The 23,145-nt window shown below is 45.8% G+C and overlaps 1 long non-coding RNA gene across 1 annotated transcript; it reads left to right on the top strand.

Annotated features, from left to right (window-relative positions):
• The first annotated feature begins 11,780 nt into the window (after nucleotides 1-11,780).
• On the top strand, nucleotides 11,781-21,722 carry LOC129651706 (uncharacterized). The gene is made up of 2 exons (XR_008714282.1): nucleotides 11,781-11,897; nucleotides 21,189-21,722. It is a non-coding gene; the product is annotated as an uncharacterized LOC129651706 (long non-coding RNA).
• Nucleotides 21,723-23,145: the final 1,423 nt, after the last annotated feature.

Raw genomic sequence — 23,145 nt, 5'->3', positions numbered from 1 at the left:
CTCAACATCACTCATTATCAGAGAAATGCAAATCAAAACCACTATGAGGTACCATTTCACACCAGTCAGAATGGCTGCGATCCCAAAGTCTACAGGTAATAAATGCTGGAGAGGGTGTGGAGAAAAGGGAACCCTCTTACACTGTTGGTGGGAATGCAAACTAGTACAGCCACTATGGAGAACAGTGTGGAGATTCCTTAAAAAACTGGAAATAGACATGCCTTATGATCCAGCAATCCCACTGCTGGGCATACACACTGAGAAAACCAGAAGGGAAAGAGACACGAGTACCCCAATGTTCATCGCAGCACTGTTTATAATAGCCAGGACATGGAAGCAACCTAGATGTCCATCAGCAGATGAATGGATAAGAAAGCTGTGGTACATATACACAATGGAGTATTATTCAGCCATTAAAAAGAATACATTTGAATCAGTTCTAATGAGGTGGATGAAACTGGAGCCTATTATACAGAGTGAAGTAAGCCAGAAAGAAAAACACCAATACAGTATACTAACGTATATATATGGAATTTAGAAAGATGGTAACAATAACCCTGTGTACGAGACAGCAAAAGAGACACTGATGTATAGAACAGTCTTATGGACTCTGTGGGAGAGGGAGAGGGTGGGAAGATTTGGGAGAATGGCATTGAAACATGTAAAATATCATGTATGAAATGAGTTGCCAGTCCAGGTTCGATGCACGATACTGGATGCTTGGGGCTGGTGCACTGGGACGACCCAGAGGGATGGAATGGGGAGGGAGGAGGGAGGAGGGCTCAGGATGGGGAACACGTGTATACCTGTGGCGGATTCATTTTGATATTTGGCAAATCTAATACAGTTATGTAAAGTTTAAAAATAAAATAAAATTAAAAAAAAAAATAAAAAAATAAAATAAAATTTCTATATAAAAAAAAAAAAAAGAAAAGAAGCCCCCATAGCATGTAAAATTGTCACCAGCTGATTTATGGCTTTTATGACGGTTGCTAAGTTGAGATACCAAGGGAACATTTCATGCAAAGATGGGCTCGATAAAGGACAGAAATGGTATGGACCTAACAGAAGCAGAAGATATTAAGAAGAGGTGGCAAGAATACACAGAAGAACTGTACAAAACAGATCTTCATGACCCAGATAATCATGATGGTGTGATCACTCTCATAGAGCCAGACATCCGAATGTGAAGTTAAGTGGGCCTTAGAAAGCGTGATGCTTTTTTCTACGAATAAAGCTAGTGGAGATGATGGAATTCCAGTTGAGCTATTTCAAATCCTGAAAGATGATGCTGTGAAAGCGCTGCACTCAATATGCCAGCAAATTTGGAAAACTCAGCAGTGGCCACAGGACTGGAAAAGGTCAGTTTTCATTCCAATCCCAAAGAAAAGCAATGCCAAAGAATGCTCAAACTACCGCACAATTGCAGTCATCTCACATGCTAGTAAAGTAATGCTCAAAATTCTCCAAGCCAGGCTTCAGCAATACGTGAACCATGTACTTCCAGATATTCAAGCTGGTTTTAGAAAAAGCAGAGGAACCAGAGATCAAATTGCCAACATCCGCTGGATCATCAAAAAAGCAAGAGAGTTTCAGAAAAACAACTATTTCTGCTTTATTGACTATGCCAAAGCCTTGACTGTGTGGATCACAATAAACTGTGGAAAATTCTGAAAGAGATGGGAATACCAGACCACCTGACCTGCTTCTTGAGAAACCTATATGCAGGTCAGGAAGCAACAGTTAGAACTGGACATGGAACAACAGACTGGTTCCAAATAGGAAAAGGAGTTCGTCAAGGCTGTATATTGTCACCCTGTTTATTTAACTTATATGCAGAGTACATCATGAGAAATGCTGGGCTGGAAGAAGCACAAGCTGGAATCAAGATTGCCGGGAGAAATGTCAATAACCTCAGATATGCAGATGATACCACCCTTATGGCAGAAAGTGAAGAGGAACTCAAAAGCCTCTTGATGAAAGCGAAAGTGGAGAGTGAAAAAGTTAGCTTAAAGCTCAACATTCAGAAAACTAAGATCATGGGATCTGGTCCCATCACTTCATGGGAAATCGATGGGGAAACAGTGGAAACAGTGTCAGACTTTGTTTTTCTGGTCTCCAAAATCACTGCAGATGGTGATTGCAGCCATGAAATTAAAAGATGCTTGTTCCTTGGAAGGAAAGTTATGACCAACCTAGATAGCATATTAAAAAGCAGAGACATTACTTTGCCAATAAAGGTCCGTCTAGTCAAGGCTATGGTTTTTCCTGTGGTCATGTATGGATGTGAGAGTTGGACTGTGAAGAAGGCTGAGCGCCGAAGAATTGATGCTTTTGAACTGTGGTGCTGGAGAAGTCTCTTAAGAGTCCCTTGGACTGCAAGGAGGTCCAACCCGTCCATTCTAAAGGAGATCAGTCCTGGATGTTCATTGGAAGGACTGATGCTAAAGCTGAAACTCCAATACTTTGGCCATCTGATGCAAAGGGCTGACTCATTTGAAAAGACCCTGATGCTGGGAGGGATTGAGGGCAGGAGGAGAAGGGGATGACAGAGGATGAGATAGCTGGATGGCATCACCAACTCGATGGACATTGGTTTGGGTGGACTCTGGGAGTTGGTGATGGACAGGGAGGCCCGGCGTGCTGCAGTCCATGGGGTCGCAAAGAGTAGGACACAACTGCGTGACTGAACTGAACTGAACTAAACTGAGGTTGTGTCTGGATTTCCTGAACACGTGGTGGTGTCAGTTTTCATGGTGGTGGTTTCAGCTTTGCCTTCTTCACTGTTTCCAGCTCTTGTGTTCCCCTCTCACCTTAAACCAATATTTACGTAATGAGAATATTTCTGGTATTTCATTATAAAGATTGGTACTTATTTTTGGTTTAAAATATGCTTTTAAATCATAATAAGAAAATACTCACTTATTGTTAAGTGTTTTTTAAAATTTAATCAGGAATGGATGCTGAGTTTTCTAAAATATCATTTTAGCTTCTCTGCAGATAATTATGTGGTTTTTCTTCTTTGACTTACTAATGTTGTCAGTTGTGTGAATTGATGTCCTAATTTGAATTATCCTTGCATTCCTGAGGGGTAAATCCTACTTGGCTGTGGTTTATTATTATTTTAATGAGCATTTTGAATTAAATTTGTTAATATTTTATTGAGGCTATTTGCAGAGATATTCACATATAAATCTGCTCATTTTGTGCTCCTGCGTCTTGCCCTGCCCAGCAGCATGCTGCCTGTGAATGTGCCACTCTTCAAGACAGTGTACATGGGCCAGCTTTTCATACCGGTGACTCAGCTGTGCTCTTTTTGTACTTTTCAAAGTGTGCTTTTCTTTTGGCAAATAGAGAGTGTCGTGTGCATGCTAAGTCACTTCAGTCGTGTCAGACTCTTTGCCATCCTATAAACTGTAGCCCGAGAGGCTCCTCTGACCATGGGATTCTCCAGGAAAGAATACTGGAGTGGGTTGACATGCCCTCCTCCTGAGGATCTTCCCAACCCAGCAATCGAATCCAGTATCTTTTGTCTCCTGCCTTGGCAGGAGGGTTCTTTACCACTAGCGCCATCTGGGAAGGCCCAGGGAGTATGATGCCTGGGGTTAAAATCTGTACTGAGACAGAACCTCTTAGGTGTCTTTGTTCACTTTGTCAGGCCTCACCTTCCTCACTTGTAAAATTGCAGTATTATCACACCTCTTTTATAAGGCTGCTGCTGCTTTTAAGTTGCTTCAGTCGTGTCCAACTCTGTGCGACCCCATAGATGGCAGCCCACCAGGCTCCCCCGTCCCTGGGATTCTCCAGGCTATTGGAGATTAAATGGATGGACAACATGAACAACACACACAGACTTGGAAGAACAGCATCCAGTAAAGAATAAATACTATATAAGTGTTTGCTATTATTTTGACCAATGATATTATTCACTTGTTAATAAACAAATAATACTCATTCATTATGATTCTCTCATTCTTCAAAGAATGTCAAGTTTAACTGGAGGAACCCCGTGCTGGCTTGATGCCTTTAAATGCTCAGAGTTGGATGTGTGTGGGAAAGGGCCTCTTGTACAGTCTAGCACTGAGGCCTGCAGGTGGGAAAATCGTAGAAGCCGCTGAGCCAGCCAGCAGACTTGGAACTAGTGTTTCCTTGCTGGTTGAAACCCTCTTCTGTCCTCCCACCATTTGAGGCTGTCGGCTGCCTGGGTAACCTGGATGTGAGTGCGGTGAGTGGGACCTGTTGTGGTGGTTGCCATGGCAGAGTTGCTGTTTCCAGGCAAGGGTCAAGTTAACTCAGCGGCTAACTCCCAGGTCAGTGCATTTAGTCCTGTCCTGGAAAATTCATCAAGGGCTTTGAACCATCTGGTGGCACCTTGGAGTCTAGCCTTGAGCACGCAGGGCATATGTGCGTGTTAGGTTACTTCAGTTCTGTCTGACTCTTTGCGACCCTATGGACTGTAGCCCACCAGGCTCCTCTGTCCATGGGGATTCTCCAGGTAAGAAAACTGGAGTGGGTTGCCATGCCCTTCTCCAGAGGATCTTCCCGACCCAGGGATCGAACCCAGGTCTCATATCTCCTGCATTGTCAGGTGGGTTCTTTACCACTAGTGCCACCTGGGAAGCCCTGAGAACGTGGGGGACATCACACCAGATAAACTGCTGCCTGGAGCTGCAGGCCACACATTCCCTCAGGATCACACCCCACCTACACACATCTTCTTGCAGACTTCAGTCAGATCATGTCTAGTCACAGAGAAATGTTTTCAAGCCTGAGGCAGCAGCCTTCTTCGATAGCCTCTGTGGCTGCAGACCCTCTGGTTGGGTTTAGGGGTAAGTTGTTGTTTAGTCACTAAGTCGTGTTTGACTCTTTTGTGACCCCAGTCTCTTCTGTCCACGGGATTTTCCAGGCAAGAATACTGGAGAGGGTTGCCATTTCCTTCTCCAGGGGATCTTCCCAACCCAGGGATCGAACCTGCATCTCCTGCACTGGCCGGCAGGTTCTTTACCACTGAGCCACCAGGGAAGCCCTTAGGGGTAACTACCTGTCGTATAATAAAGGGTACATCTAGTTTTTGCCCTGGGATCCTGGCACAGAGCTTCTAAACCCTTAGGAATTCCTGAATGATAGGAGTGTTATTAGTAATGAGCCCTTGGACCACATGTAAGTTTACGTACTGAGGAGACTCATGATGGATGCATAGAATCCATCAGAATGGGGTGGTCAATCCAGAAGCACCAACCACATGATTAGAGGGTTGGGGCTTAGAGCCCCCATCAGCCAGACTTCCCACCCTCCAGGGCAGGGGGAAGGGAATGGCTGGAGATTGGTCTCAACCACCTGGCTGACCAACGATTCAACTGGTCATGATGATGTCATTAAACTCCAATGAAAACTCTGGACACCAAAGCTTCCTGGTGCTCCCTGGTTGGTGAACATGCGGATGTGCTAGGACATGGTGTAGCTTGACATACAGGAAGAGTGTCACACAGAAGTTCTGTGTTGGGGACCCTCCCAGACTTCATGCTATGCATCTCTTCATTTGGCTTGTCCTGATCTGTATCCTTCATAATAAAACTTAACCAGAAGTGTAGCGCGTTCTTGAGTTCTATGAGTTTCTAGTGAATTACCAGACTTGGGGGTTGGGGGTCATTGAGAAGCCCTCAGATTGGTAGCCAGTTGGACTGATGTATAGGCGGCCTGGGGAATTCTGAAGTAAGGGATAGTCTTGTTGAGAACCATGCCTTCTAATCTGTGGGGTCTGTGCCACCCAGTGACACGTAGTGGGACTTTGGAGCCTGGTTGGTTAGTGCCAGAACAAATTGCGGTGTACCAGGTGAGATGGTGATGGAAGGGTTGGTGCTAGGAAAAAGTGGAATTAGCTAGCATGACTCAAATCACTGAAAAATATGGTTTTGGGGGAGAAAAGATAAAAGGGTGGGGAAGAAGGAAGTTTTGATTCCTGAGTGGCTGTGGGGTCTCTGCCCGTGGTATGGAGCAGCTGCTATGCTGATGTCAGTTCCTAGAGGTAGAAGTTCCCAATGGGATTTAGAGATGATGAATCCAAATTCTGGGGAGTTGGCTCAGTGGATCTGTAAGGAAATGCAAAATAATATGAAAAGACCAAAAGATACAATCCCTTGGTTATTATTCTATGAGAGCTAAAAATGAAAAGGTTAAGCTTAGCTTATGGCTGGGGAACCACAGCCTCCTGTCTCAGGGCCTTCAGTTGAGGATATGCTGGGGATTCAGATGCAGACCCAACTCATATTATTGCATCTAGTCTCAGAACAATATCCAAGGGAAAAGGGTGTGCCGAAATAGCACGTGACAAGGAAGGCTGATGGCCAAAGGAAGGGGCATAGATGAGGGGAGAGCCACAGGACTTGTGCCATGGAATGGAAATCCTGAAACAGTTATGAAGAAATGGGGGCGAATAAAACAGCTATTGATGGTCTAAATGAAGGTCTTCTGCAGCACTCTTGGAGGGTGACTGGACCAATAAGAGCCCCTGCTGGTTCCCTAAACAAAGCTGCTTTATATATTCCAGTTTGGAGGAATTTGGAAAGGTCCAAGCCAAAAATGGCAACAGGAAAAAATCATATCAGCTGTAATCTGTGGTGAAAGTGAAAGTTGCTCAGTTGTGTTTGACTCTTTGCGACCCCAAGGACTGTAGCCTGCCAGGCGCCTCTGTCCATGGGATTCTCCAAGCAAGAATACTGGAGTAGGTTGCCATGCCCTTCTCCGGAGGATCTTCCCAACCCAGGGATCAAACTCAGGTCTCCTGCATTGCAGGTGGGTTCTTACTGTTGGAACCACCAGGTTAACCTGTGGTGATGCTTCTGCAATTGAGTTAAGAGAAAGAGTGACAAAAGGGCCAGACTCCCTTGCTTCAGTCTCCTGCTGGGTACCCAAAGCAAAATGCATATGAATATGGGACTTTCCTTGCCATCAGTGGTTAGGTCTCGGTGCTCTCACTGCTGGGGTCCCAGTTTTGATCCCTGATTAGGGAAATAAGATCCTGTAAGCTGTGGAGCAAGGCAAAAAAAAAAAAAAAAGAGAGAGAGAAGGAGAAAAGAAAAGAAAAAAAAATATTTAATAGGCTTTATGTGAAGAAGTTATATCTCCTTCACCTGAGTGTTTTCTGGGCATGGACATCATGTCTAGCTGGGGAACACTTTCCCTGCTTGGTATTGTAAAGCCAAATCCTGCTGGTGAAGTTCGGTAGTCAAGAATGCAAGGGTTGATGGATTAAGATGAAGATTTGGACAAAGTTTGGCTTGTCTGCGTGGGCTCTTTATGAAGTGTCTATATCTCTTCATCTGAATGTGTGATGGGGATGGATATTGCCTTTCCCTAGAATTATAAAACAGTAGGCGGGTACATCTGTCCTTTCAGTATTAATTGGACATGTCAATGGGAACTAATAAGATGGCTTGAGTCGTCACAGGTTGTTAATTTCAAACAGTGTAGAACAGTGCTGATGTGAACAAATTCTCTGTGGAGTAAGCAGCCTTGTATGGGGTGTAGGCTGGGGCTTATGGCTAAAGCCCACTTGTGCCACCAGTGACATCTAGTGGGACTTGGCACTAGAGAGTTGCCATTTGAGGGGCAATGACTAGCTTGCTACCGGGCATGAATTGAAACTGCCTTTATGACTGAAGGACTTAATCTTTACGTATGAAATACCCTTGATGTCTTGGGTAATGTCTGACAAATGCATCAGGTCAATGCCCAGAAGTGTTCCATAATAAAATGGAAATGGTTTACCCAGGATCATGCTACTCAGGGAATTGTAGTTAGTGTACTCACAAGCAAGGGGTCAAACTCCTGGAAAGGGAACGAGGCTGCCATGCCAGGAGAAAGGAGAAATGCAGTTTTGTCATTTAATGGGTATGACAAAATTCTGGAGATCATTGCAGGACAATGTGAATATCCTTAACACTGCTGAGCTGTACACTTAAAATTTGTTAAGGTGGTACATTTTATGTTGAGAATATTTTACCCCGATGAGAACAGCAAAAGATCTGTAGAGACATTTTTCCAAAGAAGATACATTGCTGTTGTTGTTTAGTTGCTAAGTCTTTTTTTTTTTTTTTTTTTATTATTTTTGATTCTTTTGCTGCTCCATGGACCATAGCCCGCCAGACTCCTCTGTCCATGGAATCCTCCAGGTAAGGATACTGGAGTGGGTTGCCATTTTCTGCTCCAGCAGATCTTCCCAACACAGGGATCAAACCCAAGTTTCCTGCACTGGCAGGTGGGTTCTTTACCACAGCACCACCAGGGAAGCCCAAAGAAGATATACGAAGGGTCAATTAGTACATGGAACGGTGCTAATGTGACTCATCACTGGAGAACACAGCCACCAGGTCGGCTGTAATAGACAATGGGTGGTTAGTAGCAAGGTTGGGGAGGGTTGCAGATACTGGAAACCTCACAGTGCTGCTGGGATGTGAATAACAGCTTTGAATAACAGCTTATAGTTTCTTTAGAAAGTTAGCATAGGTTTACCACATGGTCCAGAAATTCCACCTGTATGTACACGCCTAGGAGAAGTGAAACATATGTCCATGGAAAAGCCTGTGCACAAATGTTCATAGCAGCATAAATTATTCATCAAAGCTAGCCCTTGGAAGCAACCCAGAAGCACATCAACTGATGATCAGACAATTAAATGTGCTATTAATATATGTGCACATCAGAATATTATCAACAATAAAGAGGATTGCAGTTCTGACACATGGTAAGACATGTATGAACCTTAAAAACATGCTTAGTGAAGGTTGCCAAAGACTATCCTGTATGATTTCATGTACAGTAAAATGTTCAGAATTTGACATCGGTAGAGAGAAATAAAGTGGTTTATTAAGACCGGGATAGGGAAAGGGAATGTGGGGAAATGAGATGTGACTGCCAATGGATACAAGGTTTCTCTTGGGGGGTGACAGAATTTTCTAAAAATTGGGTCTTTGTGAATATACCAAAATCCATGGATCTATATACTTAAATGGGAGAATCATATGGTATGTGTATTGTATCTTAATAAGGCTGTTAAAAATAAAACTAAACTAAAAAATAAAAGAAATTGTCATTATTCATCTGCTTTTCTGGAGGTCAGAGGGGAGAGAGAAAGCTCTCAATTGACAGTTCATAGCAGAGAGGTAGTGATTGTACAAGAATAAGCAGTAAGTAAGCCCAACAGTTGCCCATCTAGTGAAATAAAGGAAATAGGGTGTGAGGGATAGTGGTTTTCTTAAACAGTTATTCATGGCGGAGTCCCTGAGAAGAAGAGTTTTTTGGCTAATCTGAATGGAGGGAAATTGCCAGCCTGGTGGCAGTGTTTTCTGGACTTGAAAGAATTCCTGCAAAGGCTGAGTGAGATGCCCCATGTGTTCTGCAAACTGGAGTGGAGGTCCTGACAGGGGCTGGGTAGTTTGAGCACAGATGTCTTCACCTGAGGGCAAGACCCCAAGAACAGAGATTTTATTGGTGTTCTGGGTCATGCCTGGCTCATGTCAGATGACTTACTTGAAACCATTTTTTTTCCTTGTAGAATTCCTTAATTGATTTTTTAAACCACATTTTGAAGCTTAAAAAAGATTACCGAAAGATTTGTTGTTAAGTTCCCCTTTCATTCTCGTGATTCAGGTGAGGGAGTGAGGAAGGAAGCAGAGGGGAAGCTCGAGCCCTCCCACTCCTGGACTAGGTAGCACCCGATCCCCCTGGCCAGGGATGTTATCGAGGCCTGCCGGGCCCTCGGTAGAGAGGGTGCCACGGGTGGGGCTGGGGCACACCTGATGTCTAAGCTTTCATACCTTCTTCTGTGGCTGGCTCCTCCTTTCTCATTTTGGAGGCTGCGGGCTGGAGTGTGTGGAGAAGTCCCAGGTGCCCTAGGAGGAATCTATTCAACTCATGGCTCCTTACGTGGTGTGAGGACATCCCCCAGAAATGAGAAACAAGCAGAGTTCTGTTCTTTGTGGGACCATGGGCAACTTGGAGCGCCTGGGCCGTGGGAGGCAGGGTGGCCTCTGCTGTATTTCTGAGGCTGCCTAGGTGCAGGCGTCTGGGGTTGTGGGCCTCCTCAGGACCCCATCCTGTCATGACCCTGCCAGAGTGTCTCCATGAATGGCTTCCTCTTGACCTGGGCACATGGAAAGAATTTCAGCAAAGAAGGGTCAACCGTCCCCTCACACAGCGGTGGGCAGGGTTTCAGCTTCCCAGCTGAAATGAGTCTGCATTTAGGCTTCTGGCCGAGACCTCATGGGCGGATGCTGAGGTAGGGGCTGTGTGACCCACATTGGATCGTCCGGAGGCAGCTGAGATGCTACTGGGCAGGGGGTGGTGGGTAGGAGGGCGGGAAGGTGGGCTGGAGCCTGGGGACCAGGAGCCTGGGGCAGGAGAGACAGAGGGAGGTATGAGAGAAGGATGGTCACAGAGGGGGCTGTGAAGGAGGGCAAATGGGGGACAGAAAGAGGGAAGGATGGGGAAGCGGGGAGGGGAGGAGAGGAGGAGACAGTTGTGCGGAAACATGTTGAAATACATAGACAGCTGCGCCGGTAACGGGGAGTGCCTGTCAGGGTCCTAGACAGTGGCCTCCTGTGCAGCAGTCAGCCCAGTACTCAGGGTCACCAGGATCTCCTCACTAGAAGTGAGAGACTGCATGGATTTCTGAGCAATTCCTGGCATTAGGATGAAGAGCTGACTCTAAGGTTCTTTTCCTTTGTGCTTATTTCCCCCTGTTAATGGCTTTTCCTCACACTTCATGGCCTACTGCAGCTTCAAGGTCTAAGTTAGAGTTTAAGAGTCAGCCTGAACACCGTCTCTATATCAGTACTGTGTTATTTCGGAGGAGAAATGAGACGGTTTTGCCTTTGAAAGTGCAGGGGACCCAGCTGCTACCTGTGTGTGAGGAGAGGGCTGGTTGTACACTCAGTGACGTGGGTCTGAGGTCACACCTGGTGTCTGGGGTGAAGCTGTCATCTCCTGCGTGAGGATGGGATATGCAGGTGATCTTGGGGGGCACTATGGGGTACAGGGGCTCCAGGCCAGAAGGGGTGGACCAACCTCCTGCTCCTTCCCAGCCCTGAGAGCCCACGAGGCCAGCTGGTGTGGGGGTGTTTTTGGTGCCTTCCTGGACAGGGGCACAGATGCCCCACAAGGACGTTGGGGAAGCCTCTTGGTGTGAGGCCTCTGAGGAGAACACAGGGCTTGAGGGGATCCGGTGACCCTGAGTACAGGGCTGGCTGCCGTACAGGAGGCTGCTGAGAGCCTCAGGCCATCCCAGCATGGTCACCAGTCCCCATGAGGCTCAGCCTTCAGCCTTGCCACAGCTGAGGTGGAAGGTGGGAAATCGGGAAGACTCAGTAACTGAGAATTTGGGCACTGATTGCTCTGAAGGAAAGTTGGGTAGAATAGTCCCCAGAAAAATCCTCAAGAATGCAAAGGGCAGGTGTTTTAACTTATAAGAAGAAATGAGATTCATCTACAACAAGGTAACTGGGCACGTGGGGACAGAGCAACCTTGGCCAAGGGAGGGGCTCCTGGATCCAGGTGGCCCAGGACAGCCTGGCACAGCGCTTCAGGTGTGTGGCTCCCCTTGAGGGGGGAACGTCTGTAGTGCCCACGGCCCCACTCAGGGTCTTTGTAGGGGAAATGTGTGAATTTGAAACATGTGGGTATGGATGATGCATAAAAAAAGAAACCTCTATTGACCTAGCCTGAAATTGATTTGGTTGTGAAAGTTATTTATTAACGATAGAAAATGTGGAAAATACAAAAGAAGACAGAAGAGAATAGAAATAACCTGCAGTCCGGAAAGACTGAAGGCCAGAGGAGAAGGGGACGACAGAGGATGAGATGGCTGGATGGCATCCCCGACTCAATGGACATGAGTTTGAGTAAGCTCCGGGACTTGGTGATGGAGAGGGAGGCCTGGCGTGCTGCAGTCCATGGGGTTGCAGAGTTGGACACGACTGAACTGAGCTGAACTGCAGGCCCATCACTGGCCAGCAGGTCGGTGCTTTTTCTTCTCCTGGGTGCGCTGGCTTCCTGTGTGAAATCTGGAGGCGTGACCTGAGGATGTTGCAGGGCTGGCCTGTGATGTGTTCACACTGCCCCCTGGTGGCCCCTGCATGGGCAGCCACCTCCATCTCAGGCACATACAGAGCCAGGAGCAGATCAGAGGGTCAGCTTTATAATCTGGAATCCGTGGAGGGAACCTAACGAGTCCAGGGCTTTGAGGGGACAGCTTCAGAGAGGTGAGCTTCATCCAGACTGTCGGGACAATGGTGGGCAGGGCAGAGGGCCTGTGTACTCAGAGCTGGGCCCAGCAGACAGTGGGTGGGCAGTCCGTTTGCTTCGGCTGGACAGTCACTACATCCCCACCCAGGAACCGAGGAAGGGATGAGGGGGCCTGGGGACCAAAGACTGGCTTTCTTGCTACATATGTGGAGAAGGGGGTTCGGATCATCGAGATTTGGGCAAGTAGGCAAATGTGATACATTTGTCCCTGTCAGAAGGCAAAGCTGGGGGACACACGGGTGGTCTCTGTCCCCCTCCTATCACCACCCTCACTGATGCTGCCTTTTCATAGCTCAGCACTCGGACACTCAGCACTGACTTGGGGAGTCAGTGAGTCTTCCTTCCCTTTGCATCAGCGGATGAAAGGCAGCTGAATATGGCTCTCTCTCCTCCTTTTCCTCCTCCTCTCCTCCTTCTGCTACTCCTCCCCTCCCCTTCTCCTCTCTCCTTTCTTCTTATTAAAATTTGAAGAGATTTTATTAAAAAATTTTAAAAACATTATTTTGAATTGACTTTGGACTCAAAGTTGCCTAATGAGAGCAGAGAATTTCCATCTGTTCCCCTAGTGTTAGCATCTTTGTGTGAGTTAATGTAGGGCTTCCCAGGTGGCTCAGTGGTAAAGAGTCTGCTTGCCAATGCAGGAGATGCAAGAGATATGGGTTCAATCCCTGGGTCAGGAAGATCCCCTAGCATAGGAAACGGAAACCCACTCTAGTATTCTTGCCTGGAAAATTCCACGGACAGAGGAGCTATAGTCCATGGAGCTGCAAGGAGTCAGATGCAACTGAGAACAGATTAGTCCCTGACAATGGTCAAACCAGGGACTCTGCCGTTATGCAGCCCTGTGAACAAGTCCATGAACCTCATTCAGATATCATCCATGGCTCTGCGAATGTCTTTTTCTGGGCCAGCACCCAGCCCGGTCTCACATGTTATATTTAGTCATCATGTGTCCTTGGCTCTTTTACTCTGGAATGTTCCTCTGCCTTTCTTTGTCTTTCACAACCTTGAGACTTTTGAAGATCAATGGCTGGGATTGGTCACATGTTCCTCAATTTGGGTTTGTCCGATGTTTTCTCACAATTCAGTTTAGGTCATGCATTTTGGGTGAGAATATCATACATGACAGTCTCCTCCCCAGTGCATCATGTCGTGAGTCCCATGATGTCGGTGTCACACCACTGGTGCCAACTTGGATCACCTGTTAGGTGGGCCTGCCAGGCTTTCCTCGTTGAGGTTATCTGCACCTTTGTAATTAGCACAAGTCCAACACTGGCCTTTAAATGCACTGACTTCCACCATCTGACAGTTTAGTTTTCCAGGCCTGCCACTGCCCATCCCTTCTGGAAAACCTTCTGTCTTCAAGCGCTGTGGGGAGGGGAGGATGGCAACTGGAGCAGCGAGGAAGTGGGGGAGGCCTGGGCAGGATGCGGCTTCTGCTCAGTTCCTGATCAATGAGCTCCAAAGTCGGGGGGAGTCAAAGACAATACAAGCAAACATTGGTTTGGCCAAAACGTTTGTTGGAGTTTTCTGTACATTTTATGGAAAAAAACAGGAACTTTTTGGTCAAATCAATAGTGTCACTCATTCTTTTTAACTTAATAGTGAATGTTGGTGATTTTAAATGAGGTAACTCGTCTATTAGCTCATTTATTTGTGAATGCCTTGTTTCCAAATTGATAAAAGTGTATTTTGAATGGACTTTGCTGCACAGAGCACCCGGTGACACATAAGCTTTTCTCTTCAGGTGCTGTTGTTCACTCACTCAGTCATATCTGACTCTCTGTGACCCCATGGACTGCAGCACACCAGGCTTTCCTGTCCTTCACTATCTCCTGGAGTGTGCTCAAACTCATGTCCATTGAGTAGGTGATGCCATCCAACCGTCTCATTCTCTGTCGTCACCTTCTCCTCCTACTTTCAATCTTTCCCAGCATCAGGGTCTTTTCCAATGCATCAGCTCTTTGTATCAGTTGGCCAAAGTATTGGAGATTCAGCCTCAGCATCAATGAGTACCTCTAATGAGTATTCGGGATTGATTTGATTTCCTTTAGGATGGACTGGTTTGTTCTCCTTGCAATCCAAGGGACTCTCAAGAGTTTTCTTTACAGTTGAGAAGGTGTTATTTAAAGGTGATTCCTAACCATGATCAAGATGACAACGGTTGTGGTTGGTGTCGGCAAATGTGAACCTCTGGAGGACAGTGGTGTTTGGGATATGTCCATATGGGAGGCCCTGACATCTTTTCCTGTTAATCAAGAGCCCCCTTTGAGCTCTCACTTGCTAGTTCTGTCATCCTCTCACCTGGATTCTGGAAGAATATTTGAGTTGTGAGAATTTTGCTCTTTGTGACTCTGTAGCTATATCTTTCTAAAAGGAAACAGACTGTTTTTTTGGGGGGGTGGGTGGCGGTGAAGATTGAACTGCTCATTAGAGGAGCAGCTTAAGTGAGGAATTGCACGGTTAGCTTTTGCTGCACAAGAAGCATCCCAAAATTTACAGGTAGAAAACAGCAGTTATTTTCTACTGTTTACAAGTCTAAGAGACTCTGGCGCCAACTCAGTGGTCTCTGCTGGACTCTCCCACATATCTGTGGTCAGATGGCAGACGGGCATCTGGGCACTGTGGTTCTGTTCCTTGTGGTGGCTAATCCCCCAGCAGGCTCACTTGAGTTCATTCCCACGGGAATTCGGGGGTGCCAAGCAGATGCAACTCAGTCAAGTCTGTTTGCATTACATTCAGTATCTTTCCACTGGTGGTTCTACCCAAAGTCTGTGTGGGAGGAGGCTGCCTGAGGGTGTGAACACGGAGACAAATTATCAGCCATGTTTGCAAGCCGTTTCCCATAAGTGAGACACAAACATCACTGCTTATAGGGCATTAAGCACCAAATTAACAAAATAATAACAAAGCAATTCCCTCTTCATTTTATGGGGCTTCCTTGGTAGCTCAGCTGGTAAAGAATCTGCCTGCAATGCAGGAGACCCCAGTTGGATTCCTGGGTTGGGAAGATCCCCTGGAGAAGGGGAAGATCCCCCGGAGAAGGGAAAGGCTACCCACTCCAGTATTCTGGAGAATTCGATGGATTGTATAGTCCTTGGGGTTGCAAAGAGTTGGACACAACTGAGCGCCTTTCACTTTTCATTCTATCATGTGTGTGTTCCATAGCTCTGTCCTTTCTCAAATGTATGCACGCCGGAAATAGAGAAACAACCTAACACATCAACAAAGACTTTCGCTGACAAACTAGTTCCTTAAGTTTTTGGAGCAGACACATCACTTAAAACCTAGACAAAGAAGAAAATTCTGTTATTGTCTTGGAAAATTAGTCAATTCTGCGCAATTATCCTAGGTAGGTTTTTTTTTTTCCCCCTGAGAAGTTGTATTAACATCCCTTTGAATCCAAGAAAATACTTAATGGTTGCATGCACAGTTTTCTCCAGTAGTCATGTTATTCTCATGGCTAGGAATTTCATTTCTTGGATTTTTGTTGCTTGAAGTTTCCTTGAACATATCACAGTCCTGTGCATAAATGCAGCAGCAGCAGCGCATTAGAAATTCTCCTCTCTATCAGATGTCTAGGAATACTAGGAAAAAATATTCCCCAGCATTGATTAGAAAAGTATAAAGGAGTAAAGTCAAGACATTTCATTTTGAATCATTACCAAGTTTGATACAGACCTTTCTGGGTATCTTTATCAGCCCCCATCTCCTCCCTCCCACCTGGGTTTTGTGCCTGTCTCCAAGAGTTTGTCTTCACTTGTCCTCTGGAGTCCTTGCCCTCTGGCCTCTGTAAAGGTAATTTATTGCCTTGATCCCTAATTGCGGCCCTTCCTCTTTCTGCCTTTTCACAGACAAATTTCAGCTTGGTCATCATTGCTGCTACTGCTAAGTCACTTCAGTCGTGTCTGACTCTGTGTGACCCCATAGATGGCAGCCCACCAGGCTCCCCCATCCCTGGGATTCTCCAGGGAAGAACACTGGAGTGGATTGCCATTTCCTTCTCCAATGCATGAAAGTGAAAAGTGAAAGTGAAGTCGCTCAGTCGTGTCCGACTCTTAGCGACCCCATGGACTGCAGCCTACCAGGCTCCTCCATCCATGGGATTTTCCAGGCAAGAGTACTGGAGTGGGGTGCCATTGCGTTCTCCGAAGAATATTTATTTATTGAAATGAGTAAATATTTATTAATGTAAAACATACTTGTGATTGAAAGTATTAAACAGAACCGATAGTCTCAAGATAAAAATAGTAGACCCCTTGGTCACCTTCTCTGTACCCCAGCCCCATTCTTCAGAGGTCAGTCACTTTTTGACTTCTATTTAGCTGTTTCTTCTGGCCCTCACCTCCATGCTTCTAGACAAGGTACTTATACCGTTATTTCTTTTAGTTTTTACATTTCATTTATTTGGCTGCTTTGGGTCTCAGTTGCAGCACACAAGTGCCTTGCGGCATCTGAGATCTTTCGCTGTAGTGCACGGGCTCTACATCACAGGCTCAGGTTACAGTGTGCAAGCTCGGTTGCCCAGCGGCCTGTGGGCTCTTAGTTCCCCAACCAGGGTTTGAACCACATCCCCTGTATTGGAAGGCAGATTCTTAATCATTGGACCAGCAGGGAAGTCCCTCGTTATTTCTTGATTTGATAAATTTTAGGCATTGTCAATGGGCTTTCTCCAATGAGAGATTTTTCTTCCATGTCTTCTGTGACATCGTCTAGGAGAGGTGGATTAATAATCAATATTTACGTTACTAGTATAGCTATGTATTGCTCTTTGAGGCTCCAGGTGAATATTTCCTTTCTTGTGAGAATTTTTGTTTCTCCTGAAGTTTGTAATTGTTTCATTTTTTCTACTTGTTTAATTTCCTACTCACATATTTTTATATTGTCCCCAAAGGTACAATTTTTTATCATTTGTTCTCCTTTTCCCCCATGAGTCTTACCTTCCAAATACTTCTATAACCCACTAAATCTGAACTGTTTGCTGACTAGGCCCATGGCATATTTTTCAACCTGGAGCTTCCCCTAACTCTTGGGTTTGGACCCGTTGTTTCTTTACTTCCCTCTCTTCCTAATTTTGCCAGAGATTATCTCTAGTAGTTCCTTAAGGATGGTGAAAGAAAAATCAATTTTGAGATTCATTATATGAATGAAAATGTCTTTAGTCTATTTTTACTTATGACTGGTGTTTTGCTGAGTTTATAATTCCAAGTTGAAAATAATTTTTCTTCAGAATTTTTTAGACATTAGTATCTTTACCAACATAAGATGACATAAGAACCTCACCATACAGTGTTACATGGAGGCTGTTCTATGTGAGCCTTAATTCTAAGCTTACAGATTCATAGACGTTCCTGGTTCCACCCTCTTTATGCAACCAGTCTCCTGACTGCTTCAATACGGAGCCAGTGCGTGATCTTCAGAATGGTCAGTCTTCACAGTGCTGAAGGGCTCTGCCTAGATGATTCCGTCCTATCATGACATCCAGCACATCTTTGCCTTTTATAAAAAACAGTATTTTGTTATTTTCTCAGCAGCTTTTTTCCTGCTATTTTTGTTAAGAGAATGTTGCTACCCACTCTTTGTGATTTTCCTTTTTCAATTGGAATGACGTGTCCATTTCTGAACAGACCTGAAGAATTGCAGCAGCTCGTGCTTCTGTTCTCAGTTTTGCTAGCAAGCTGACCAGGGTGGGGCGCAGCCCTGCTGAGTCACAGCACACGGTGACTTAGTGCATGGAGGGACCAGGGCATGCGGGTGCATCTGGGGGAGGGGGGTGCACACCCTCTGTGGATCTGCGGTGGAGAGGGGAGCCCGGAGCCAGGCAAGGAGATCAGAGCGGCGCAGGAAGGTGGGGTGTGAGGAGGCGCTCCTGAGCGGGTCCTTCCTGCCCAGTGATTGAGCCTGGCTGCCAGGCAGGTAGGTGTCAGATCCCAGTCCAGTGCTGGAGGGAGAGACGGAGGGAGAGTAACACTTGGTTTGCATAATGGGATCAAATTAGTTCTAATTTTGAATTTAAAAAATTCATGCCATGACCCATGAAACACAAGCCACCTTCAGAAATATGCTTCAAAAATGCATTTAAAACCAGGCAGAGAACAGTCTCTTCTGTCACTAAAAGAAATTGTAAGATGATTTTCCTCAAACATTTCTTGTGTCTTCTGCATGTATCGCCGACAGACAGACCTCTCCCTGAAGCTTCTTGGGAGGAAACAGGGACTCCAAGCTCACAGATGCAGGCAACTAGCCCTGGTCTCCACGTCCTGCATGAATGTAGGGGCACAGGTCTCCAGTGTTCCCGGGTCATGCTTTGCTTTGGTCCCTGCCAAGCAGGCATTGCAGGTGACCCAAGGAGGTGGGCACATTGAGTGTCTGTAGCCATAAGGAGACTAGATGTCTCACTAAGTGCCTCTGTGAGGGTCGCCAACAGTGGGAGCTGCTCCTGAGAAGTCAGTTCTCCATGTCAACAGTAGTAAAGTGTCTGCGATAATTTTCCTGTGTGGATCCCAGATTTCTGGGCTGTTCCTTCCTTAATGGCACCTCCAGGGGATAGAAGGGGGTGTGTGGGAATGGGGGACAGTGGAGAAAGGAGAAAGGTGGTAATGGGGGACAGGTGGAGACACCATCTGCATTGTAAAGACCTGCAGCCTGGGGCAAACTGGTGAGAGTGACCTCTGCTTTCAAAGATGAGAAACAGTTCTGGTTTTAGTGGAAAATGCAGGATGCTTTTATTTATTTATTTAAAATTTTTTTAAAATTTAGTTTTATTTGGAGGATAATTGCTTTACAATGCTATGTTGGTTTCTGCCATGCTGCTGCTACTACTGCTGCTAAGTCACTTCAGTCGTGTCTGACGACCCCATAGATGGCAGCTCACCGGGCTCCCCCGTCCCTGGGATTCTCCAGGCAAGAACACTGGAGGGGGTTGCCATTTCCTTCTCCAATGCGTGAAAGTGAAAAGTGAAAGTGAAGTCACTCAGTCGTGTCCGACTCTTAGCGACCCCATGGACTGCACCCTACCTGGCTTATCTCTCCATGGGATTTTCCAGGCAAGAGTACTGGAGTGGGGTGCCATTGCCGTCTACCATACAACAACAAAAATCAGCCATAATTATACTTATATCCCTTATCTCTTGAGCCTCCTTCCCCTCCCCACCCCAGGTCATCAGAGAGCACTAGGCTTGGCTTCCTGTTATATAGCAACTTCCCAGCAGCTATCTATCTGTAGGATGCTTTTAAAGTAGAAATTCTCAGGTGTCTTTACACACTCACCTGAGGGTGAAATAAAAGTGTGTGACCTGGTTGGGCAAGACCTCATGCCTTATACAGCCATGCTGACTTCTTTAGAGGAGCTTGGATAGCTTTGGGGCACTTGAATCACATGCCCCTCCAAAAAGGGACCTTGCCATTCTGAGGAGGGACAGATTCTGGGAGTGAAGAGGAGCCTCCTGGGCCCAGTGTGGTGCCGAAGCCAGTAGTGGGGGAGATCTCAGTGGCTTCACACAAAGAGATGCAGGAAGAAAGACCTGTTCCGTACCTCACTTGCCACTTAGGTTACAGGGGAGGAGGATTATAATGACAGGCTTCTTGTGGTTACTAATACAAATCTACTTCCATTGCAACTAACCAACCAACACATCACCCAACATTATTAAGCACCACTGTATACCAGGTACTTAATTAGCATTTCCAAGCATCACTCATGTAACCTTCATAACAGCCATGTGACACATACTTGTCATTTCATAGACAGGACACTAAAGCTCAGAGAGGTTAAGTGACTTCTGCGGGTGACACAGCAAAGGCATCTGACTTCAGAGCCTTCTGCTGCAGCCTCGGTTGCTTGGATAGCTTTGGGACACCAAGCTATTTCAGTGTGGTAGCTGACCTGATTCATGTTTGTTGGGGTTCCCTGAGCTCATGACCAAATATGATGAGTTGTGGAGAGTGAGAGCCCTTCACTGTTTAGGTCATGCCTGCTCTGTCCCAGATATGTTTTCTTTAGGACCTCATTCCTTTACTTCTGCAACAGCTTAGGGATGAAGGCAAGTTCTTTGCTGAAAAGCTGCCAACCAGATGTGGTTGCTTCCCAAAATGTTAGGTATACCTGAAAAGTAAACATTCATTTTCTCCTTTCTTTGCTCCAAAAGCTACCTTCTGTGTCTCTAACCCCACTGCCCAGAGGTGGCCCCTTGCTTCAGCATTGGTGGAAACTTGCTTGGCCCCTTTACCACTTAGAGCATGTTTTACTGGCTTCCTGTCTCTTCTGGAACCCAGTGTCTGGACCTTAGAACAGTCATGCTATGCTATGCTAAGTCGCTTCAGTCATGTCCGACTCTGTGCGACCCCACAAACGGCAGCCCACCAGGCTCTGCCATCTCTGGGATCCTCCAGGCAAGAATACTGGAGTGGGTTGCCATTTCCTTCTCCAGTGCATGAAAGTGAAAAGTGAAAGGGAAGTCGCTCAGTCATGTCCAACTCCTAGCGACCCCATGGACTGCAGCCTACCAGGCTCCTCTGTCCATGGAATTTTCCAGGCAAGAGTGCTGGAGTGGACAGTCATAGTTTCTATTTTTGGAGGCTAGCCCGGATTGATCACTAGTGATTGCTTACAGCTCTGTGCTAAAATGACCCTGAGACATGGTTGGATGCAGTTCTGGGTTCCATTATTAGTGTTTGTTATGGTCAAAGGATGGGAAATGGTGCTAAGTGTGCTGATAGTCTATGGCCCTTTCTATAAAGCGATAGGTCTCGGTGAAGTGTAGGAAAGAAGGCCCTTCCTCAAATTACTGCTATAGTGTCCTTGGGAATGATGGTCAAATGAGCCCCCTCTGTCCGCTTTGGGACTTCCTTGGTGGTCCAGTGGCTAAGACTCTGTGCTCCCAATGCAGGTGGCCTGGGTTCGATCCCTGGTTGGGGAACTAGATCCCACATGCAACTAAAGATTCCTCATGCCACAAGTAAGACCTGGTGCAGGACTTGTGAGAGTTGGACCATAAAGAAGATTGAGTGCCGAAGAATTGATGCTTTTGACTGTGGTGTTGGAGAAGACTCTTGAGAATCCCTTGAACTGCAAGAAGATCAAATCAGTCAATCCTAAAGGAAATCAATCCTGAATATTCATTGGAAGGACTGATGCTGAAGCTGAAGTCCCAATACGTTGGCCAGCTGATGCAAAGAGCCAACTCACTAGAAAAGACCCTGATGGGAAAGAGAAGGAGTTGACAGATGATGAGATGGTTGGATGGCATCAGTGACTCAATGGGCAAGCATTTGAGCAAGCTCTAGGAGATACTGAAGGACAGACACCTACCACTGGATTCTACAAAAACACTGAACTTCTTTTGTTTTTGTTTTGCATATCTAGCCATCCATCTCTATATTGATCTACCTCATACTTTTAATTAAATAAGCTCTATACTTTATTTGGATGTTTAAAATTTTCGGTTGTGACAAAATACACATAATAATAGGGGCTTCCCTGGTGGCTCAGTGGTAAAGAATCTGCCTGCCAATGCAAGAAATGCAGGTTTGATCACTGCATCAGGAAGACCCCCTGGAGAAGGAAATGACAACCTACTCCAGTGTTCTTGCCTGGGAAATCCCATGGACAGAGGCGCTTGGCAGGCTACAGTCCATGGGTTCGCAAAAGAGTCAGACATGACTTCACAACAAGACAACAACAGCAACAACAATACATAATATAAAACTTACCACATTAACCATTTTCAAGTGTAAAATTTAGTGGCATTAAGTACATTCATATTGCCATGCAACCATTACCATTCTCCATCTCCAGAACTTTTTAATTTTCCCAGTCAGAAACTCTGTTCCCATTAAACACTAACTCTCCATCCCCTCTCCCTCTACTAAGCACTGTGTTACTTTCTATCTATGATTTGACTATTAAAGGTCTTTCATACGAGTCCCTCATAGTCTTTTTGTGACTGGCTGAGTTCACTCAGAATGATGTCCTCAGAGTTCATCCATGTTGCTAGCGTGTGATATGGTTTCCTTCCTTTTTAAGGTGATGTAATATTCCATTGCAAGTATATGCCACATTTTGTTATCCATTCCTCTGCTAACGATCATTTCGGTTGCTTCCACCTTCTGACTATTATAAATAATGCTGATATGAACATGGGTGGGCAAATGTCTGTTCAAGTCCCTGCTTTCCTTTGTTTTAGGTATATACCTACGAGTGGGATTGTGGTGATCTACCACATATTTTGAAGTATTTCAAAGAAAGTTGCAGACATCCATTCTACCCTAGCACTTCATCAAATATACATCTACTTGACAGTTGTCTCTTTTTCTCCTTCACAAGTCTTATCTACACCATCCTGTGAGTTTTGACAAAGGCCTATGCCTATACCTGTCTAACTCAAACACCATTGAGTTATGGAACATCTCCATCACTCCAGAAATTTCCCTCATGTTAGAAGGTATTTGTGAAGGGACACTGAAGGGACTTTTCTATTGCTCTGGTGGCTGGTGGGAAGGTGGCCAGCCTATAGGCAAGGGGATGTCACCCTGAAACCAAGCAGACCTAGGAAAAGTCTTATCTAAACCATCCAATGAGGTTCCCGGTAATAGAACCCTCCCAGAGCCCTTTGCTTACTGATGATCAGGAAAAAGACCACTGGAATATACTGTGGCCTCTTAGGCCATCTATGAGTGGAGAAAGAAAACAAGCCCTAGCAGTTGATGATTAGAGAAGCAAAGGAATGCAGAAACAAAGATAGAGCAGTCATAAGTCTGTTTAAGTCACAACCATAACTTAAGCAATACATTGGCTCCAAGGGCTCCCAGTTCTGTCTCTGTTGGGTACTTTGGTTTGTTTATTTG

Source organism: Bubalus kerabau, chromosome 4, assembly GCF_029407905.1.
Source record: "Bubalus kerabau isolate K-KA32 ecotype Philippines breed swamp buffalo chromosome 4, PCC_UOA_SB_1v2, whole genome shotgun sequence".
In the NCBI taxonomy this organism is placed as follows: Eukaryota; Metazoa; Chordata; class Mammalia; order Artiodactyla; family Bovidae; genus Bubalus; species Bubalus kerabau.
The sequence above is the reverse complement of the archived record's forward strand: the minus strand, read 5'-3'. Positions and strand labels throughout refer to the sequence as shown.